Below are 19993 nucleotides of genomic sequence, written 5' to 3'. Positions count from 1 at the left end.
TAATCTATCCCAACCCCCTTGACAGACACAATTGAATTTCAATGATGTTCCAAGTTAGAAAATATGTTTTCACTAAAGAGGGTCATTATACTTTTTAATATAAATTGGAGTTATAAGCAGAAATGATCTCAATTTCCTGAGCATATTGCATTGGGGGGAGTATATTTTTTTGAGTTCTTTCTCATCCCGTAAGAGTTGTACTCTTATTTGCAACATCAGTGTGGATCTTGCCTTGGTTGAGTATGGAATCAGTGTTGGGAGAGAAGTGAATGGTCACTGAGGCTCCATGGAAATACTTGGAACCAAGAGATATTGGGGGGCGGGGTGGTTTGCTTGTTTATTTTTTGATGCATCTTTTAATGGTCTGCATTGGTCTGAGCTTTCAGAAGAAATCAAGTCATGGTCTTTGCTTTCAGGCCCTTTGTACCACTTCAGGGAGCCCGGTATGCATGCTCAGGCCTGTGCCCACCCATAAAACAGCCATGCGTAGTACTCCCAACCCCATGGTGCTCATAGGCTAGTAGGGGAGGTACGGAATCTTGAAGGAAACAGTTAAGTGCCCCCAAAGCATGGGGGACTCTAGTAGCGTAACCCAGCTCAGCCTTTGAGAATGACGCACGTCTTCCTAAAAGAAGAAATGTCCTACAACCTGGAGGATGAGTTGAACTTGGTCCGGAGCGGCCGGGAATACTTTCCTGTCACAGAGCAGAGCATGTGCAGAGACAGCGAGTGGGGAGAGGGAGAGATCCACACGCATCTGTCTGGACTTCGAGGGTCTGTGAGCTTACCGTCGAGTTCGGGGATTCCATGGTACCGTCACCAGACTGTGCTGGTGTGAACTTGTTTGGTCATCAGCGGTTGCTCTTCTTTTCTATGGCTTGAAAATGCAACCAGGGGTTCATGGGCCACATGACCCCTCCCAGTGTGTTTTTAGGGCCTTACAGGATCCAGAAGGTTAAAACTTACCTTCATCTGTCCTGTGAGAAGCATTTTTCTGATTAAGATAAAGGGTGAAAAGAGCCATTATTGGGTCTGGGTTCTCCAGGACAGAAGGAGCTATGCTCTCCCCTCTTAGGAAAACTGCCCTCAAATCATTAGTCTTTGATTCTTCGTCATGGTTAGGAGGTGGGACTGTGGTGTAGGGTAGACTTAGCTTTGAAATGTTTTGCTTGTGTGACAGTGGAGCAGGTTGTTTCATCTTTGTTTCTTTCTCTTTCTGTTTCACAGAGTTATTGAGAGTCACGTAAGTACTCAATAAAAGGGGACCGTTACTTAACTATGAGGGTATTTACTCATTCATTCACCAAGTGAGTAAATATTAAGGATGTTCAAAGAGCCTTGTCATCTCGCCTCATCCTAGGGGGAAATGACTGCTTTTGTATTACGATTTGAATTTCTTCCTCTGTTTTTTTTTTTTTTTTTTTCTTCAAAGCCAAATTATTGCTTATTTTGGTTCTATTTCATCCTTTTAGAGTGTTTGTCAGACTGCCTTCCAAGAACTACCTGTATCAAAATCAGCAGGGGAGCTTATTAAAAGTGGGGATTCCCAGTCCTTACTTTGAACCTGCTAACTCGGAACGCGGGGCGGGGCGTGGGGGGATCTACCCCTTCACCAGGCTCTCTAGGTGGATCCCACACGCACACTGAAGACCGTAACCGGTTAGGATCACAGGGTTCCACTGACTTGCCGTTTGGTGCTACATTAAGGAAAGCTAGCAGTCAGTCGCTTTCCTGTTCTTTTTGCTGTGTGAGCTCTCTGCAGCGTTGATTCCTGAGAAACCCTCCTTGCTTTACTTTCAATTATTTGTTTAGCAGCCTTAATGTATACATTTTTTTCCCAGAAAAGAGTAAAGTATGACTGAACCGTCTGCCTCTCTGGATAAGTGTTCTTTTACGAGCATCCATTTCTTGAAAATTCGAGACGCTAACACCTGTGTGCTCCCCACGTTCAGTGAGATAATAGTTGATGACCTGCTTTTCCCTTTTCCAGTTGCAGGGCTTGTTATTGCCCTTGGGCAATATGTTCAGGACCCACAGCCTGAATGTTAAAAATGAGGTTAAAAAGAAAAAAAAAAAAAAGAATGGAAGCTTCTGCGCATGTTTTTTCATTTTTCTTTCTTTTTTTTTTTTTTGCAGCCTTGAATTGATTGCTTCCCTTCCCCCAAAGCACACCCGGTGTGACCCTGATTTAGTGTGGCTTAATCAATAGACTGTAGAATGACTAATTTGTTACCAGTCATTTCTTTACAGAGTATTTTCCAAGCAAAGGTGAACATGGGGAAACCGCTGCCTGTGAGCTGGGGCGGAAGGAAATGTGGAGGCAGAGACAGGCAGCTGTGTGCCTGTGTTTATTGCAATAATTTTTTAAAAAAGAATGAATAGCAGGCGAGAAGGAATGGCCGTAATGATGCCTATCCCTTTAAGGTATTATTTCTGCCCCATGATGCCAAAGACCTCTTGATGATAGGCAGGTAACATTTTGATGACCGTTGTTTGTGGTTTGTGTTGCTATCTATCAGCTGTGGAAAAGATGGTTTCCCTCCTGAAAGGGTCTGATGGAACTCTGCAGATTTGAAAAGCATCCACTCAGAAGAATACTATACCTTTGAGTGCAATTCAGCACTTGCTGCTGCTGCTGCTTCTCCTTTTTCTTTCTCCTTCCTCTTCTTCTTCTCCTCCTCTCCTCCTCCTTCTCCTTCATCTTCTCTTAACTTCCTTCCCTTTGATTACTTTATGGGGAGACTCAATGCCAGTTTTATCCCATGGGGATACGCAGGAAGCACCTCATTAAAGCTGGTTGCAGAATTTGATGGAAAGGGTGGATGAGCAGGGCTCTGCTGCTGCCTGCAGAAGTCGGCCCCACATAGCCTGGAGGGAGGGAGCTGCCCGGATTCATTTTTTTAAGCCCCTGCTGTATACCTCCTGCATTCCACATCTTGTCTTAATTCTTTTAACAGTTGCTTGCTCTGAAAAATCAGGAATCTGAGAAAGAGACAGAGTGGTTTGCTCAAGGTCATCGAGCACAGAACCACGTGGTCAATTTTAGATTGAACTCACATTTATCTGGCAGGAAGTTTGATTGGCTTCCCAGCCCAGCTGTCGAGCTAGCCAGGGCTTTGAGGTTGGGGGGTGAGTGAGTTGGGCCACCTGAGAATTGCAGGGGCGGAGGGGACTCAGCAGCATCCCAGGAGGGAGGACGCACACCTTCTCCAGTCTCTGTTCCTCCGTGTCCACAGAGCACCTGTGTATTTAGAGGGTGACGCATTGGGAATCACTCCTTTAGGAGCCGATGCTGGAGGGGAGGAGACACAAAATCGCAGTGAACCGCATATGCGCCTTACTGTGTTGGGTCATTGAGCAGTACAGGAGGAATTCTATACTTTTTAGTAACCACCTCCAAAACCTGAACCACAGTGGTATTCTGCTCCCTTCTTCTGAGCAAACGTGAAAAGATTATGGCTCCAAAGAATGTGTAAAGCTCACACAGAAGTGGTAAAATACTCATTTTATTGGTCCTTTGGATATATGTTATTAGCGACCTGTGGTTAGGAGCTATATAAATGTGACATAACAGCATTTTGATGGCATTGAAAAGTTGTATTTCGAAGTAGATTATGGGGAAGTTTAGGCTTTGACAACAGATACAGAGGATTCATTTAAAAATATGCAGTGAGCTACCTGTCCAGCAGAAGTTTGGTGTGACAACACACTTTAGAATGTTCTTGTAGGTGAGAGCAGGACAGGTTTCGGTGCGAAATGTTCTGTGTTGCCTCCAAAACAATTCTTAGAATAATAAGATACTGTATTTGAAGTGGAAATGATTTTTTATGTAAAAGATAATATATGTACTTTTTTTTCTTCTTTTTTTTTAAGAAAAGGAAAATGCCACAGAAACATGAGGTTCTGAAGTTCTATATGACATTTTCTAGACCAGTGATTCTTGATGAAAGGTGGGGATGATTAAGTAAATGTGCTGTTTTGTTTTTTTTTAACAAAAATAGTAAGAATGAAACGTGACCAGAGGCACAGAAGATAGAGGAATATCGTTGGAGGAGGCATAAACCAAAGAGATTGTAAAACACCTTCTAGACATTCTTACTATCTCAAGCTATGTTTCCATTACAGAAAGACCATTCGCTCTCCTAGGCTAATGTTTATTGAATGGTTTGCTATAATTGACTCACTAATGATGCAATAGTAGATCTTCTTTAATCTGATGTCCCTTAATTATTTTGTCTTTGGCTCACAAAGAGTTTGAGGGAGTCAAATGACTGCTTCTGGTAGCCCACAGAAATTAACCTTGAAATTGAAAGAGGCTAGAGCTGGGAATTTGTGGTTGAGAGTCCCAATGATAGCCAACAATTTTTGTATGCTCAACTTGTGCCAATCTCAGTAATGAGGCTTTCATGGATTAGCTCATGTAATTTTCACAAAAACTTCACAAAAGCTCTCTGAAGCAGGTGGTAGTAATCCCCACATTTTACAGGTGAGGAAACTGGCACAGACAAGATTTTTGTAGCTTGCCATAGGTCCCACAACTAGTCATTTTTTACAGTGAGATTCAAACAGAAGTCTTGGTGATGTTTAAATTGAGCTCTTAATGCCTGAGGTATTCTGCAGAGGTGATTTCTAAGCCTTGAATATAGTGGAAAGCTGAGGTCACTTTTATCTTAGAACATGCCGCATTCAGTGGATGAGAGAAGTGATGAGACAGCAAAGGACGTAGAAAGAAAGCCCCATTATGGTAACCATGTAAGAGGGTTTAGAGGAGGAGAGAGTTATTTTAAAAAGCTGCAGAGAAATCAAGAAGAAGAAATTATTAGATAGATTATGCATCTTTGGGAACTTGGCCTCGAAAAGTTTTGAGTAGGACATTTAATCACATCTCAGTATGCCATTCATTTTTGAAGCTTCGGATCAGTTTATTTGTTGATTATCCTTGTGTATTTAGTCTAGGACAAGAGTTTTGAACATTTTTTTAGCAAATGAGAGACTGACACTTTCTTCATTTTTTTTGGTCCCATTCCTTCCCTCCTCCAAAATAAATTAATAAGTACATATATATAAAACAAAGGGGGGGGGATAACATGGTGTCTGCCTTACCGAGAACAATAAGACTAGAATTTTTTTTTTTTTAAATCTTCCCCAGGAAGACTTAAAAGAAGGAGTAGAAACAAGAAGGCAACAGGTGTTGTGCAAAATGTGTTCATGGACTCTATGGAGAGTGAGATTTTCTGTGCTTTTTACTAAGTCCTCAAAGCATTGCACAGACATGCTCAATTCTCATAAATAAAATATGACCTGGGCAAGGCTGTTCATTTCCTTTTTTTTTTTTTCTCTTGGTGATAGAGAAATTGAAATTGAAAAAGGGAGAGCATAGAACAAACATAACCCTCAGTTTTCCACTTCTGTGCATTCTTTCCTGTTCTACATTTTTCCTGCTGGTCAGGACAAAGTGCCACCACTGTTTTGACCAGCTGCTTTGGCATGTTCCTAAACTGGTCTGTAGTATTTGATGTGGCTAATCACCGCCTCCTCCTCAGAAGACTTTCTTCATTGGACCCGGACAGTGCAGTCTTCCCATGTTCCCCTCACCTCATTGGCCGCCTGTGCATTTCATCCTCACCCACCTGACCTCTGAGCCTGTGGTACCCAGGCTTTCGTCCTCGGGCACCTTCTCTCTTTTGATCTACATCCATTTCCCTTGGGATCTCATCTCATGCTAGGGTTTAAAATACCATCTGAAGCTGTTGACTCCCAGATTTATTTCTCCAGCCTGGACTCCTCCAGTGAACTCCAGCCTTACATGCTTTTAGCTTACTTGGCATTTCTGTTTCTGTGTCACATGGGAATCTGAAATTTAAAATGTCCCAAACTGAGATCCCAGTATGTCACACCATCTGTTCACTGACTGCAATCCCTTGGTCTTCCTCATTCTGATAAATGGCAACACCATTCTTGCCAGTTGTTCAGACCAAAAATTGAGGCACACTCTCTTTTTCTCACACCCAGAAGCAATCCATCGGCTTACGTTACTGGTTTTTCCCCCAAATCAATGTAACCATTGCTCGTTTTCGGTGTTAAGTACTAGCCTGATCTATGCCATCATCATTGCTTGCGGGGATTAGTGAATTAGGCTCCTAGCTGGTCTCATGCCTGATGCCTTGCTTTCCTCCCTCGTAACTATAATGGTCCTGTTAAAATGTAAGTCACCTCATATAAACCTTCTGGTTCCACACTCTCCAGTGGTCATTCATGGAGAGCAAAACCCAGAATTCTTTACAGTGGCTTGCAAGGCTCTACGTAGTCTGCCCCTACCGGTTGATACTGAGAGCGTCTCCCGCAGCCCTCTCTGTGGATCACTTCCTCTAGCCACACTGGTCTTCTTGAACTTACCCTTGAGCCTTTGAATGTGAGTGCACGTGCACCAGCTGTCCCTGCGCGTCACCACCTTCATACCTTTGAGTCTTCTCAAGCGTCACCATCCCAGTGAAGCCTTTCCTGCTTATCCTGTTTATACTTGGCATATGCTCTACTTTTTGCTCTTTGTTTCCCTTATCACGGTCTACATTCTTGGAGAACAATTTTTAAAAATTTTTTCTATCGCCCTCTCTACTTTATCTTCCCTCTGGCTTATTTCCTAACTCCTGCCACTAAGAATGTAACTTACCCAAGGGCAAGAATTTTTGTCTCTTTTGGTCACTATTATTTCCCCGTCACCTAGAATGGTCCCTCACACATGGCGAGGTCCTTAGAAAGTTTGAGTGAGTGGATGACGTTTCAGAAATGATAGAATCAGAGTATGTTAGTAAATGCGTCTTGAGAATAAAATTTTTCTCCTGCTTTCTAAGCTGTAGTCCCAAGATGACGACTTTCTACCTCTGAACAAAGGTGCCTCTGAGTACCCAGATCTTTATCCCTATGAACAGCCGTTGCCTAGTAGAGGCAGGGTGATGGCAAAAGTGCATATTACCATCTCCAATTCTATGGAGTCCCTATGGCCCAGAATGGTTTCAAAATGCTATTTCATAAAGGCACACAAATCCAGAGACCTTTGTCGTTTCCCTTAGTCTCTGCTGCATTAGCTAAAGATAAATCTATGCAGAGTTCACTGAAGAGAACAGACAACAGCATTAAGCTGTGTAATGATGAACACTAATGGCCTGTGACAAAGTGGGTCTCTCTAGGCTCAGCTGCCATGCAAGGTGGGGATTCTTCTCTCTTCTTGACAGTGGTAGTGAACAAACCAAACCAACAACAATATTGCATCCAAACATGCAAAGAAGCAACCTGCAAGCCAAGTTCAAGAGTTCAAGGTGATTTTCATGGTATCTCTTTCTTTTTCCTTTTTCCTTTTTGTAAGCACATGCCGCTTGGCTGTAAAAGGTATGTGCGCTGTTGTACAGTGATGGGGGACTGCGCTGTATTAAGTAGAAATGCTCCGACCTTTATTCCCAGTAGCAACGTGATACCGTTCTTTTGTTTCCTTTTTGGAGGCATAGGCTTTGTCATGCAAATTGTTCAATTGAGTTTTTTAGCTGCTTGTTATTTTCACTCACAGACGCTTGTGATAGTGATTCAGATTGGTCGATTTCATCTTCTGTGCATTTCTTTTCCATTCTTAATTTAAGTGAGGAGCTTGTTTACTTATGTGTCTTTCTCTTCCCCATTAGACTTTCACATGGGTAGCTGAGGGGTCTTGGCTAAATTAGTCAACTTTTTCTATTGCACATGATCCTTAGGATCAAATACACATGGGTAGAAATGCTTTATGCACTACTGTAAACTTTTAAGTTAATGATGCCAGTGTGGCTATTAGAACAGTGGATCTCTAAGATGCCTTTTAATCTTAAAATTATTTTAAGATTTCCCAAAGCAGTCTTTCTAGTATATTCTATAAATGTAAGTAAACGGAATATGGAAACAGAAATCTTTCACGTTCAACTGTTAGAAATCATCGGTTTTACATATATATGTAAAGAGGTATAGTTAGCCGTACTATTGACGAATCAGGCCTGGTCTAGGACTTTTTAGAACATCTATTCAGAATGTCAGTATGAGCTACACATCCTGTATTTTCAGCTTTGGCTTCTCAGATATTCAGAACACATTTTACTCTACTGCAGGATGACTCGACAACACGTTTCCTCCCTGCCCTCTGAATCTCCGTGGATGATCTACCAAAAAATAGCATCTCCATTTGTTACTGAATAAAACCCTGCTATGACTTGTGGCTATAAATCCAGTTTTATTACCTTCTTCCAAAGTAATTTCTGATAATTCAGCCAGACCTCTTACTTTTGCTTGCCGTTTTCAAGCTAGATTCTTGAGTAAGAGGGCTAGCTCTAATTTTAGTCTAAGAAGAAAGGATTACAAGGCAAATTTCAACACCCGGGTTTTGCTGCCTAATCTACTAACTTTGTATAGTCTACCCATTCATTTATTTAAAAAAAAAAAAAAAAAGTTCTGTTCTTATTTTCAGTGCCAACGTGTTTCCTTCATCTTTCCCACATGCATGACTTTTACAGCCCCATATAAAGTAGAGCGCTCTGCCATATTGATTTAACGGTATGTTTCAATAAATTTTCCCTGTTTCAGTGCTCGCTGCTCCATACCAGGCAGCCAAGGGGGAAACAGACGGATGTGCTGGTTAACTAATTTTAAAAGAGAAAAAATTTCATTTTCTCCGTTCTTTAATGTCATAGCTGTCCTGCCAATGACCTGATACTGAGATGTATTAGGTTCCCCCTGACATATGTTTCAGGAAGTAGTGACCTGACCTTTTAAAAATTTTATTAACATTTATAAATTTATTTTAGTGTATTATGGTGGAAGCAATGATTTTTCTTCATAATGGATTGAGGTGACTGGTGTACAGATTGATAGCCATGTCAAATATTAAGCTGGTGGACATTTTATAAAGTATATAAATGCTGTCTTCCACCCCTCCCTTCTCCTACCTTTAAGGCTTATGTTAACAGGGATAGTAACATTTAAAATTATTTATAAAAGCATTTTACAAACAACTGAATCATTACTGTCAGCCTTTATAGAGCTGGTGAGATTTTGATTATTGCTTGATAAAACATTGAGGCATTCATCCATTCTTTCATTCAACCTTTCCTCAGCGCCTAATGTATTCCAGACACTCCGGGATGGAAGAGTGATTGCCACGATCCCAGTTCTCAAGTAACTTAAAACCTGATGGATTAGGCACCCATCAATTCCTCATCAAAGATTTTTTTTTTTTTTTTTTTTGGTCTCAACTCTGTTCAAAGCCTGTACCCTTTTCATTGTTTTAAACTATATATCTTGAGTGTTCCTAGGAAATAATTTAATGTATACACAGTGTTCAGGAAAACACATTTGTCAGAAATTAATGAAGGAAGTCTTGAAAAATTTTTTATTAAAGTTTAGTTGATTTACAGTATGTCAATTTCTGTTGTACAGCAAAGTGACCTAGTCTCATATGTATATATATGTATATGTATATATATTCTTTTTCTCATATTATCTTCTATCATCTTCTCTCACAAGAGATTGGATACAGAAGTCTTGATTAATGCCTGTCATTGGAACTGAGCTGTACTCAGTATTGTTGACCTAGCCATTCTCATCTTCCTCTCCATACCCTAAGAAACTGAGTACTGTATGGTTTTAGAAAAAGGACCTTTCCCCATGACAGGAAATTCAGGAGCTAAGCCCGTTGGTATGCCGCCTCTCGAACCTGTTGACCACAGTAGCAGTTGTGATGGGACTGGTGACCGACACCCCATCCATCACCTGCCTGTCCCAGATGCTTCTGTAACATAAATCAAGCCTCCTAACTCTTCAGGGAGTATGGATTGCTGTTTTATTTTACAGTAAATATTTGCTTATTTTATAGACAGGGAAATTGAGGCATTGAGAACCTAAGAGGCTAGATAAATAAGTTATGGACACTGCTGGGAAACATCAGCTAATGTTTATTGAGCCCATGTGAAGCATAACACTTGTATAAACTGTGTGCTGTCTGCTTGGTCTCTGGCTTGCCCCTCACTGAGTGAGGAAGGGATTCCCAGGAACCTCTGGCTTGATTTGACTTTAGTGTCCTCAGGGAAAGCTGTTGTTTGTTGCTGTACACTTTACTTTTACATTTGCATTTTCTTAGTACATCTGACTTTTTGCTCAGTTAAAAAAACATTGGTCATATTTCCAGGCTCCAGACTGTTTTGGTTTTTCAAAAAATGTGAGCATTGTCATATATCAGAGATGGTGCTAAGGGCCGTGGCCAGAAAGGTAAATTTAAGACACAGTCCTCGATCCCTCTTAGTACCATTGTAATATACTTTTTGTTTGCTGGATTTTGAAACCTTTTTTTTTTTTTTTTTTGCTTTTTAGGGCCGTACCTATGGCACATGGAGGTTCCCAGGCCAGGGGTCGAAGTGGAGCTACAGCTGCCGGCCTACGCCACAGCCACAGCAATGCAGGATCTGAGCTGCGTCTGCAACCTACACCACAGCTCATGGCAATACCAGATCGTTGACCCACTGAAGGGAGGCCAGGGATCAATCCCGCAACCTCAGGGTTTCTAGTGAGATTTGTTTCTGCTGCGCCACAATGGGAACTCCTGAAACAACTCTTTATTACAGAACTTTTCAGAGCCTTTAATATTCAGGGTCCCTTGTGAATTTCCAGAGACAAATAGCATATGCAGCATTTTTTAAGCTTATGGGAGCAATCATCTCCTTACTTAAGAAGTATATTTTGGAGTGAGTACTCTTGGGAACACATCTTAAAGAACTGACGACATGGCTATTTTTTTTTAACCATCCACTTGCCAGGCAGCACTGGAAGTGAACATGGGCAGGCAGTCCAGCTTTCCCAGCACAGCTGGTGAGGGTCTCATCTAGGTGCTCCACAAAGCTGTTCCCCCCACCCCACCCCCAGATTGAGTAACAGCCTGTGAAAGGGAAGCAGACTGCCTCCCCGCTACTCACACTTATGCGCAGTCTGTGGAAGCTATTTTTATTCGTGACACCAAGTCTTGAATGATTAGACCCTATAGCTTGAGAGGAAATTGAAGCTAGTAGAAAAAGGCTTTGTGACCTACCTAGGATCGTAGAACTAGTTAAAAGCAGAGCCTGAAAAAAACCCTCGTCTCCTGACTTCCGTGACACCACACTATGCCTCCGATGATACCTGATCAGAAGCTTCTCCTGCAGCTACTCGCAGCTCCAACAACCAGTGCCTTTGGTACAAATTCCTGCATACATAGACTGTATTTCTTGATGGCCACAAAGGAATCCATTTTGCCTCTCTCTTTTTACCCTCGATCTTCTTGCCCTTTTTAGTTATTAACGTGTTTTGAGTGAACCCCCTTTCCTTGGGTAGGAGAGCATCCATCTTTCTGTCCCCCATTGGTACCACTATGCATCCAAACAGATGCCCGCCTTCCCCCAGGAGGCCTTGCTGGAAGAAAAGGTGAGGAGCAAGCTGGATGTGTCTCTAGTGGTTACAGCGTCTGCATTGGTGCAGGGAGGGACTACATGTAGGCTGTTTCTAGCAGCCGTACGGTAAGGAAGAGGAGCTTCGACGGCAAGCCAGCCAGGCTGTGTGAGTCATGAGGCTGTGTAAATACATGGCTGGATCCCCGCATCACAGCGTCGGGGAAGCCAGTGATAAGGTGAGGAAGGAGGTTAATAAGAGGTGTAGAGAGAAAAACAGTGCTGACCCCGTGGCGAAGCTGGGGCAGACGGGTGGGGGTGTGGTGGAGGGTTGAAAGGAAACTCGGTGCTTTCCTGATGAATCAGAATTTGTGATACAGAGACAGATCCTGGACAGTGTGGGCAACTGGACTTCAGGAAACAAACTTTCAAACACCACTCTTAATGAAGCACCATATTCATTGAGTGGCCTGACTCTGTTTAAACACAAGGAAGTATATTCCTTGACCCTGAATCATCTAAAATCTAACCTAAAGATAAATATTTTTATTTTTTAAAAATAGAAATTTCCAGTAAAATGTAATTATGTATGGCTGGGGTCAAAAAGGATGGTTGAAAAGATGGGGCGGATAGGAGACTGACACACAAAATAAAACTCTTCAAAAAAATGACTCAGAAAAATGCCCAGAAGTGACTTGATTCATTTAAGCTTCTTGAAGCTCAGGAGAGAATATTCTCATTTCTGAGGAACACCTAAAAGAACTCTGAAGACAGCTCTTTCTCTTAGAATATTTTTAAATGAAAACGTTTTATTGTCATAAAGTTTTTTTTTTTTTTTTTAACCTAATTTGGCTTTGTAGCTATGAGATTGAGGAAGGGAAACAGAAAACTCATTTATTTTTATTTTTTTTATTTTAAGACTCAAGTTTCTGATGAAATTTTGGTAATTTTCTGGAGGTTCGTTTTCTCAACCTTTGGTAGTTCATTTCAGGATTGGTTTTGGTGATGGGCATTCAAATTGCAAATACCTGGTTTGAGTGGATGCTTCTTTGTGATCTGGTGTCCAGTGCAAAGGTCGGCTCTTCCAGTGCCACGTGGAATGCTGCCCTCAGTAGCTGTATTAACTTAGCACAGATTTCAGAGTCTTTGGAGTCACATTTAGGTGAAAATTCTCCCCTGGTGAGCTTTGTGACTTCATGCAAATTCTTTAATCACCAGAACTTGTCTCCTCATCTGTAAAATGAGGCAAATCATAACTAGCTGGCAGTGTTATTCTAAGTGTCAACTTAAAATGCTGTTTGGAAAAGGTCCTGACATTTGCTAGCGGCCCAGCAAATGTTTGGTTTGTTTGAGTTTGATTCCATTTCTGACTGTGCTCCTGGCTTGGTGTTAACAAGCAGATGGAAACACACAAACCCTCTGGCTGGAGGGTATTTGTTGAGCCACCCAACATGCAAGACTGCTTTGCCTCTCCCAGGAACAGGAGTCCCTGGAATTTCCTCCTTCCCTTCCTTGATTCCCTACTTCTCCCTTCTTCCTCCTGTGTAACTTGTTATTAGTGGGGTGCTCTCTTGAATGTTTGTCCTTGAGTCCTTATATTCATTGATAGTATTTGCCTGATTGAAGTCCTCCCCATTGCTGGACTGAGTTGATGGATCTGGAGATTTTTTTTTTTCTTTTTAGGGCCACATCCGCCACATGTGAAGTTCCCAGACCAGGGGTTGCATCGGAGCTGCAGCTGCTGGCCTATGCCCCAGCCAGATCCAAGCTGAGTCTGTGACCTACACCACAGCTCATGGCAACGCCAGATCCTTGACCGACTGAGCGAGGCCAGGGATTGAACCCACATCCTCATGGATACTAGTTGGGTTCATTACTGCCGAACCATGACGGGAACTCTGAATGTTCTTTTTAACCGTCTCACTTTAGGGCATTTGTCACAGTGATGTGATTTTTTGTTGAAGTTTAACGACTATTTATTTAGTTCCTGTTATGTCCCAAGCAATGCAGGGAATGAAGTCCCTGCTCTCATGGAGCGTGTGTTCTCATGGGAGAAGCCAGGCAGAGATGCCTCGGGCGTGGCCAGTGCTGGGAAGGAGAATCAAGCGGGCGGAAGAGGAGGATGGTGCGCTGTTTTCCATGGGGCGCTCAGTGCATGTGTTCAAGCAAAGACTGGAAGGAAATTCGGGAACAAACCATAAGCTACCCGGGAGAGAAGCCTTCCAGGCAGAGGAAAGAAGAAGCACCCAAACTCTGAGACCCTAATAGTTGAAGATGAGTGAGCAAGGATGAGAGCTGAGGACAGAGAAGCGGGGGACAAAATTAGTTCAGGCCTGGTAGATGGAGAGCAGGACTCTGGGTTTTATGCTGCGGGAGGTGGAGAGCTAGTGGAGCGTTTTGAATAGAGGAGCGTCGTACTCCGATGTAACTTTTTGTAAAGTCTTGCTTTAGCTGCCATATGAGGAATACGCTGTAGGGGGCAAAAGTAGTAGCGGGGAGTCGGGGCGCCCTTGCAGTATTTCAGGCAAGAGATGGTGACCTGCACAAACTAGCTTGGACCACTAGCAGTGGACTTGAGCGGTGGTCTTATTCTGGGTGTGTTATGACGATTTGCCAGTGGGTCGAATGTGGGTTATGACAGAAGGAGGAGTGACACATATCGCAGAGGCAACGAGAAGGATGCTTTCCAGAGAGGGCGCGGACCGTGGGAAGAGCCAGGCGGGGCGTAAGGTCATGAAGTCCGTTTTGGAGGTGCCGAATTTGAGGTGTCTGCTAGAGAGCCAAGCGACTCTGTGGAGTAATTAGTTGACTACATGACTCTACATTTTGAAAGCGAGAACTAGACCTATAGAACTTTTTTGCTGTGATAGAAATACATTTTCCAGCTCCACTGTCCCTTAGGGTAGCCGCCAGCCATGTGCCCTGACTGAGCACGTCAAATGTGGCTGGTGCAACTGAGGCATTGGTGTCTTACTTTACCTATTCTTCATGAATTTAAATTGGAATGCCCACATTTGATCAGCATGGAAGACAGTAGATAGAAATTTGAAAGTCATCAGCGTTTCCGTGCTGGGTAAGGCCGTGAGCCTGGATACAGTCTGCTTGGAGGGAGCGGGGGTCAAGAAGACAGGACATCTGCGGGTGGAGACCTGTAATGCGGAGAGGTTAGGCAGACGTAGACAGAGTTGCCAGCAGAGGACATTCAAGAAGGAACAGATGGTAAGGAAGCAAGAGGCCAAGAGAAAGTGGTTTCCAGGAAACCAAGGGAAGAAAGTGCTTTAAGGAGAGTGAGCCACTCTGTCCAATGCTGCTGAGCTGTGCATCACCCTCATTAGAGACTGAATCCCTTAAGGACTTGGCTCTCTGAAGCCTGCTTATCCCCACGCCTGGCAAGTTGTTCTTGCCTTGTGATTGCAGAATAAGGAATATTGAACAAATGAATGGATCCCTCAGTCAGCTTCCACACACTTATTTTGAGGAAACATGCTCTCTAATTTAGTGTCCATGCACTGAGATCCCAAATTGTGCTTTTTTGTTTGTTTGTTTGCTTTTGTTTTTTTAGGGCCGAAATCTTGGCACAGGGAGGTTCCCAGGCTAAGGGTCTAATCAGAGCTGTAGCCACTGGCCTATGCCACAGCCACAGCAACACCAGACCCTTAACCCACTGAGCGAGGCCAGGGATTGAACCTGTGTCCTCACGGATGCTAGGCAGATTCGATTCTGCTGAGCCACGAAGGGAACTCTGCAGACTGTGCTTTTTACCTCCTTCCCACTAGTACTTTCTACCACTTCACCCTACCCCGTTTTAACAGGACATGGTTTGGAGAAGCTGGGGGGTGGAAACAGCATCAGCACCTCTCATCTCAGCAGTTGACAAGAAAGAACCAGATGTCTGCCTGGCCCTAGGCTTTCTCTCTAGCTGTGTGTAGTTAGCCTGGGCTGACTTTTAGGTCAAATGAAGACCTTAATGTGTATGGCTGGAAAGATGCGGGCAGTTTTACCCCGGTTCCCCGAAACATTGGCTTGGCTTATTAAGTTGGGTATTGTGGTACCTCCATCTAAAGTTTTCCCCTCAGCTTCCCTTTTGATTCTTCTGGGCTGTGTTGACCGTTGGCTTTGTATCTCTGGTCTTCTCTCTTGTGTTATGTTTGTCCCTTGTTCTTTTCTCCATTTCTTCCTCAATTTGGAACAGTCCCATTCCTTGTTCCTGTGTCCTGACTCAGATGGTTAGTTGCTCTAACCACGCACATCATTGCTTTGTCTTGCTTTTTCCTAATATGCCTCCATTGGGAAGTTCTCCGTTGTGTCCAGACCTGTGACTTTATTCTGTGCACCGGGCTCTGTCTTACCTTCCATTGTGTGCCCCTTAGATTGCTTCTGTCATCTGACCGGCTTAGGGAGAAATCTCCAAAACAAAGAAAACAGCCATGCCTTTCTCCTTGCTACCTTTTATGTGTTGATTCTAGTTCCTATGGCAGTCCTCTAATTATGATTTTAAATACTTACGAGGATACTTTGTTAATACTCATTTTCTTTGTTCTGTGTATTGTACCACCTTATGATACTAAGCAAGTGCTATATAATTGGCACAGAAAATTCCCTGTCATTCCTATTGTTAAAATACAGCCATGTGGACCGTGTTGGGGCACCACTGTGTAAGGAGGAGCAGGTGCTCCGGGAGTAGGGGGCTGGACGCTTGAGACCCACGCTGGCTGTTTTTAGTGAAGTCCGAGGGAGGTGAGGAATCTGTGTCCCTCTCAAGCTCTACTGGGTTTCAAGCTGCCAAGGGGAAAATGCAGAGTCGTAGCTTTGCCTTATCTGATTAAAAGTCACATGAGGGATGGGAAAGGAAAATCCCAAAGGGTTGGTGGCTAGAAAATCTTTTATAGCAATTGCATAGAACCCTCAAAGTCTGAGAGGAAATGAGAGTGGATTATATACAATACAAACAACACATGCGCACACGTTCCCTGCCCAACGGGCTTTTAATAGAAGACAAGCCGATTAAGACAAAAAGCACAGTAATTAAGGGACATCTTAGGAGGCGTCAGGGTTGCTGAATTCTTCAGGCATTCACACATTTCGTTTATGTTGAATTCTTCTACTATGATAATTACATTAAGGTATGAAGTTTTACAATCCGGTTACATGAAAATGACAGATTACGAAGTGAGGTTTGTGTGTTTAACCTCGTGATTTGGTTACACATGCCATTTATGTGCCTCGCCTAGAATGTTTGCCTTCTAATATTTCTGTGTGTTAACTCAGCTGCCCCCTTTATTGCTGCCATGTTACAATGAATGTTTTCTGCATTTTTATGTAGAGCCTATTAGCAGCTTAGGCTTGATTTAAAGAATTTCTCCAGTTTATGAATACAGTTCATCTCTGTGAATGAATTTAGCACTTTAATGCTATTTATTTACTCCACACCATAAAACGTCATATAAATAATGAGTCCCTTGGGCTTGTGGTAAAACTCCATGATCATCCTCTCAGCAGGAAGATGAACACAACTTGAGTGGAGAAATAATGATCAGAATTCACCACGCTCACTGGGATGCCATTTATATACCTGAATCTAATAAAGGCAGAATTACAATGCTTAACATTATGCTTAGTGTTGGCATCTGAATGTAATGAGACTGGGAGAGGAAAACGACTCAGTCATATTAGCCACATTTTAGAAGATAATGTCAAATCTGAATTAGCAATTCAAGTAAGAAAGTGTTCTCAAAAGCAGGTAGCATTTTCTACCACCTTCATCCATGGAAAACTCTTGGGCTTTTGGGGGGGTAGGGGATGGAGGCGGGGGGCCATTGTTTCACAATTTCTTCATTATCAATTTATCGTTCAATTTCGAGGTTTTCAAGGTGACCCTAACTGTCAGTTGGCCACACATGAAGGCTCTGCAAGCCAGATCCTCAATGTGGTCATTGACCAATAGGGACAATCTATTTCATGGTTGACGTCCAGAAAGAGGCAGCTCATGAATATTCAAAACTTTGTGTGTATAAATGTATGCCTATTATATTCCCAGACAATACAGGTTATTTTTGTATTATCTTTGCCTTTATTTCCCATTGTTAGATATTTGTTCCATGAAAGAAAGGGGTGCAGATGTACATGGTTCTGGGAGCTTGGCTGATAAATGAGTGGATGAGGCAAATTGGAGGACCCTTGTTCTATCTAAACGGGCAGACTGTGCTCGGGTCCAGCTCCTCTCTGTCGTGTAGAGTCTAATCTCAGTGGAGCCAGATTGTTTACATTTGAAGAACAAGGCAGATACTTTCGATTTTCATGTGAAAAACCTCTTGTATTCAATTGTCATCTAATTTTTAGAGGTTAAATACTGCAGCCTCGTATCAAATTCATCAGCACTCTGGTTTGGGTTCATAGGCTGCCAGCTTGATATTGTGCTTCAGAGTATAAGTTCATGAAAATGTTTATACAATGAACTGCTCGCTCCAGTTATCTTCTCCCAGTTGAGTCTGCCCCCATTTTCATTCTCCCTGGTCATGCCTGTTTACCATGATACATGTCCAGGGCTCTTCCATGAAAATGAACAGCTTAAAACCCTTAGCATCTCTTAAAGAAGAGTGCTGAATAAGGTGAGGTATTGCAAAGTAGAGTACGTATGTCTCAAAAAACGCAGAATACTTAGGTTGCATTTTTCAGTCCTTAAAAATCAATATAGCTGAATTTTATTGTGTATTTATACAGAAATCAATGGATGGTAGAGGAATAAGCTAGGGTTTACCTTCATGGTAATCAAATCATAGACAAGTGACTTGGTGATGTGCGTTTTGCTAGTAGCAAATCATAAGTAGAGTCACCATTAAAGGGAGGAATCAACTGTAGGCTTATGTTACAAGTTAAGTATCGAAGGGTTTTCTCATTTCATCCAAAGCCATTTTTTAAGGTCATAATTTTATTGTTTATTGTATGATATTCCAGAGAGCTTTTCCTGATCTCTCTACGGTCCAATGTTGCTTCTCTAGATAAAGATGTATTTAGCATCAACTAGAATGACCTCTTTGTATCTGTGTATAATAGCCTGTCAACTTATGAAGTCTTTTCGTCTTCATACTTCTATTTAAGGGTATGTTAAATCACCTTAGAAAACCCCAGGTTATCCATAACAACCAGGCAGTGTATTATGGAAATGCACTCTAGGCTGTGGTTCTCCATCAGGGGAGAGCTGACTTCACTCTGAAAGATTCTGAGGGCTGATTTACTAGTTGTCTGCTTCTAGTGTGAACAAATCATTGCACTTTGTAGATCTTCGATTTAGAGCAGACTCTATTCCTGATGGCCCTGCTAAGATAAATAGCCCTGGATGGTATTTCCAGATAACAGGGTAGGAGTGGGGAACAGGATAAAATAACCCTATGATGAGAGGCTTCAGAAAGTACAATTTTGATTTTGGAAGCCAGGAGTTCAATACTTGTTCCTTTTTTTGGACATCTTCAATTACTAGATTGAGATGAAATCTGCCTTCTTGTAATTTTTACTTCTCATTTCTTCATCCTTTAAATTCTCATAGCACTATTTGTCTTCTCTGGCAGTTGATGCTTTCTGCCTTGTGCATTATCTGTACTTGTCTCATGAATAAAGAATGGCAACATTTTGGAAGGTTGCCTACTCTGCGAGCCTGCGGCTTTGCTGAAGCCCATGAGTCAGACAGATCTGCTGAGGCAACTCAGGCAGGCTGAGAGTCATGAGATCAGTGGGCTGAGAGATGCAGTCATTCATTCATTCCAAAAAAAATGTTGAGTGGCCATTATATACCAGGCACTCTTCCAGATACTAGATGGTACTTAGACTGTAACTTTGTGTCTTAGTTTCCTTTCTAGATTGTATACTCCTTAAGAACAGGATTCTTGTCCAATCACCCTTGTATCTTCTACCTCACCTGGCCATTACATTAAGATTGGGCTCAGAATTGTATTTTTTAAATGCGTGAAAGATCTAGTATACACATTTTGGAGAGAACCATGGACTAGATCTAATCCTTTTGTGACAGCCATAAATATATTTGTCACATTAGCATCATGTCCAGGCTAAATAGCCCTAATTTCGACAGCTCTGACTTCTTTATGGTTGGATTGCTCTTCTTTGGTTCTTTTTAGTAGATTATTGTCCTTTTCATGTGTAGGAACAAGACTGAATATCGCATTCATGATGGGATTTGATCTAGACAAAGTGGGGGGAAGGAACTACACTTTCTGTGATTCACTAATTTCCCAAAAGGACTTACTAAGCGCCGCCTTCTCCATTTTTTCCCCAAGATCGCCTTACTTTTCTCTCTCTTATTAAGTAAATACGGTAATTAACAGGGTGTTTGGTGTCTGTATGACATTCCAGCATGTAGGCCCTTGAACTATTTATCTTCTTAAAAATTTTCACTAGTGAAAAAATTGTCCAAAGAATGTCTATGATTTGGAGTTCCCGGTGTGGCGCGGTGGTTAACGAATCCAACTGGGAACCATGAGGTTGCGGCTTCGATCCCTGGCCTCGCTCAGTGGGTTAAGGATCTGGCGTTGCCGTGAGCTGTGGTGTAGGTCGCA

The 19993-nt window shown here is 42.4% G+C and overlaps 1 protein-coding gene across 8 annotated transcripts in view; it reads left to right on the top strand.

Moving 5' to 3' along the window:
* EXOC4 (exocyst complex component 4) overlaps window positions 1-19993 on the top strand; it is a 799095-nt gene that overhangs the window by 389135 nt on the left and 389967 nt on the right. The window lies entirely within an intron of this gene.

The sequence above is a fragment of the Sus scrofa genome, chromosome 18 (assembly GCF_054392235.1).
Source record: "Sus scrofa isolate SSC_HxYL_T2T_F1_AM1 chromosome 18, Sscrofa_HxYL_maternal_Yorkshire_Landrace_v2.0, whole genome shotgun sequence".
In the NCBI taxonomy this organism is placed as follows: domain Eukaryota; kingdom Metazoa; phylum Chordata; class Mammalia; order Artiodactyla; family Suidae; genus Sus; species Sus scrofa.
The sequence above is the reverse complement of the archived record's forward strand: the minus strand, read 5'-3'. Positions and strand labels throughout refer to the sequence as shown.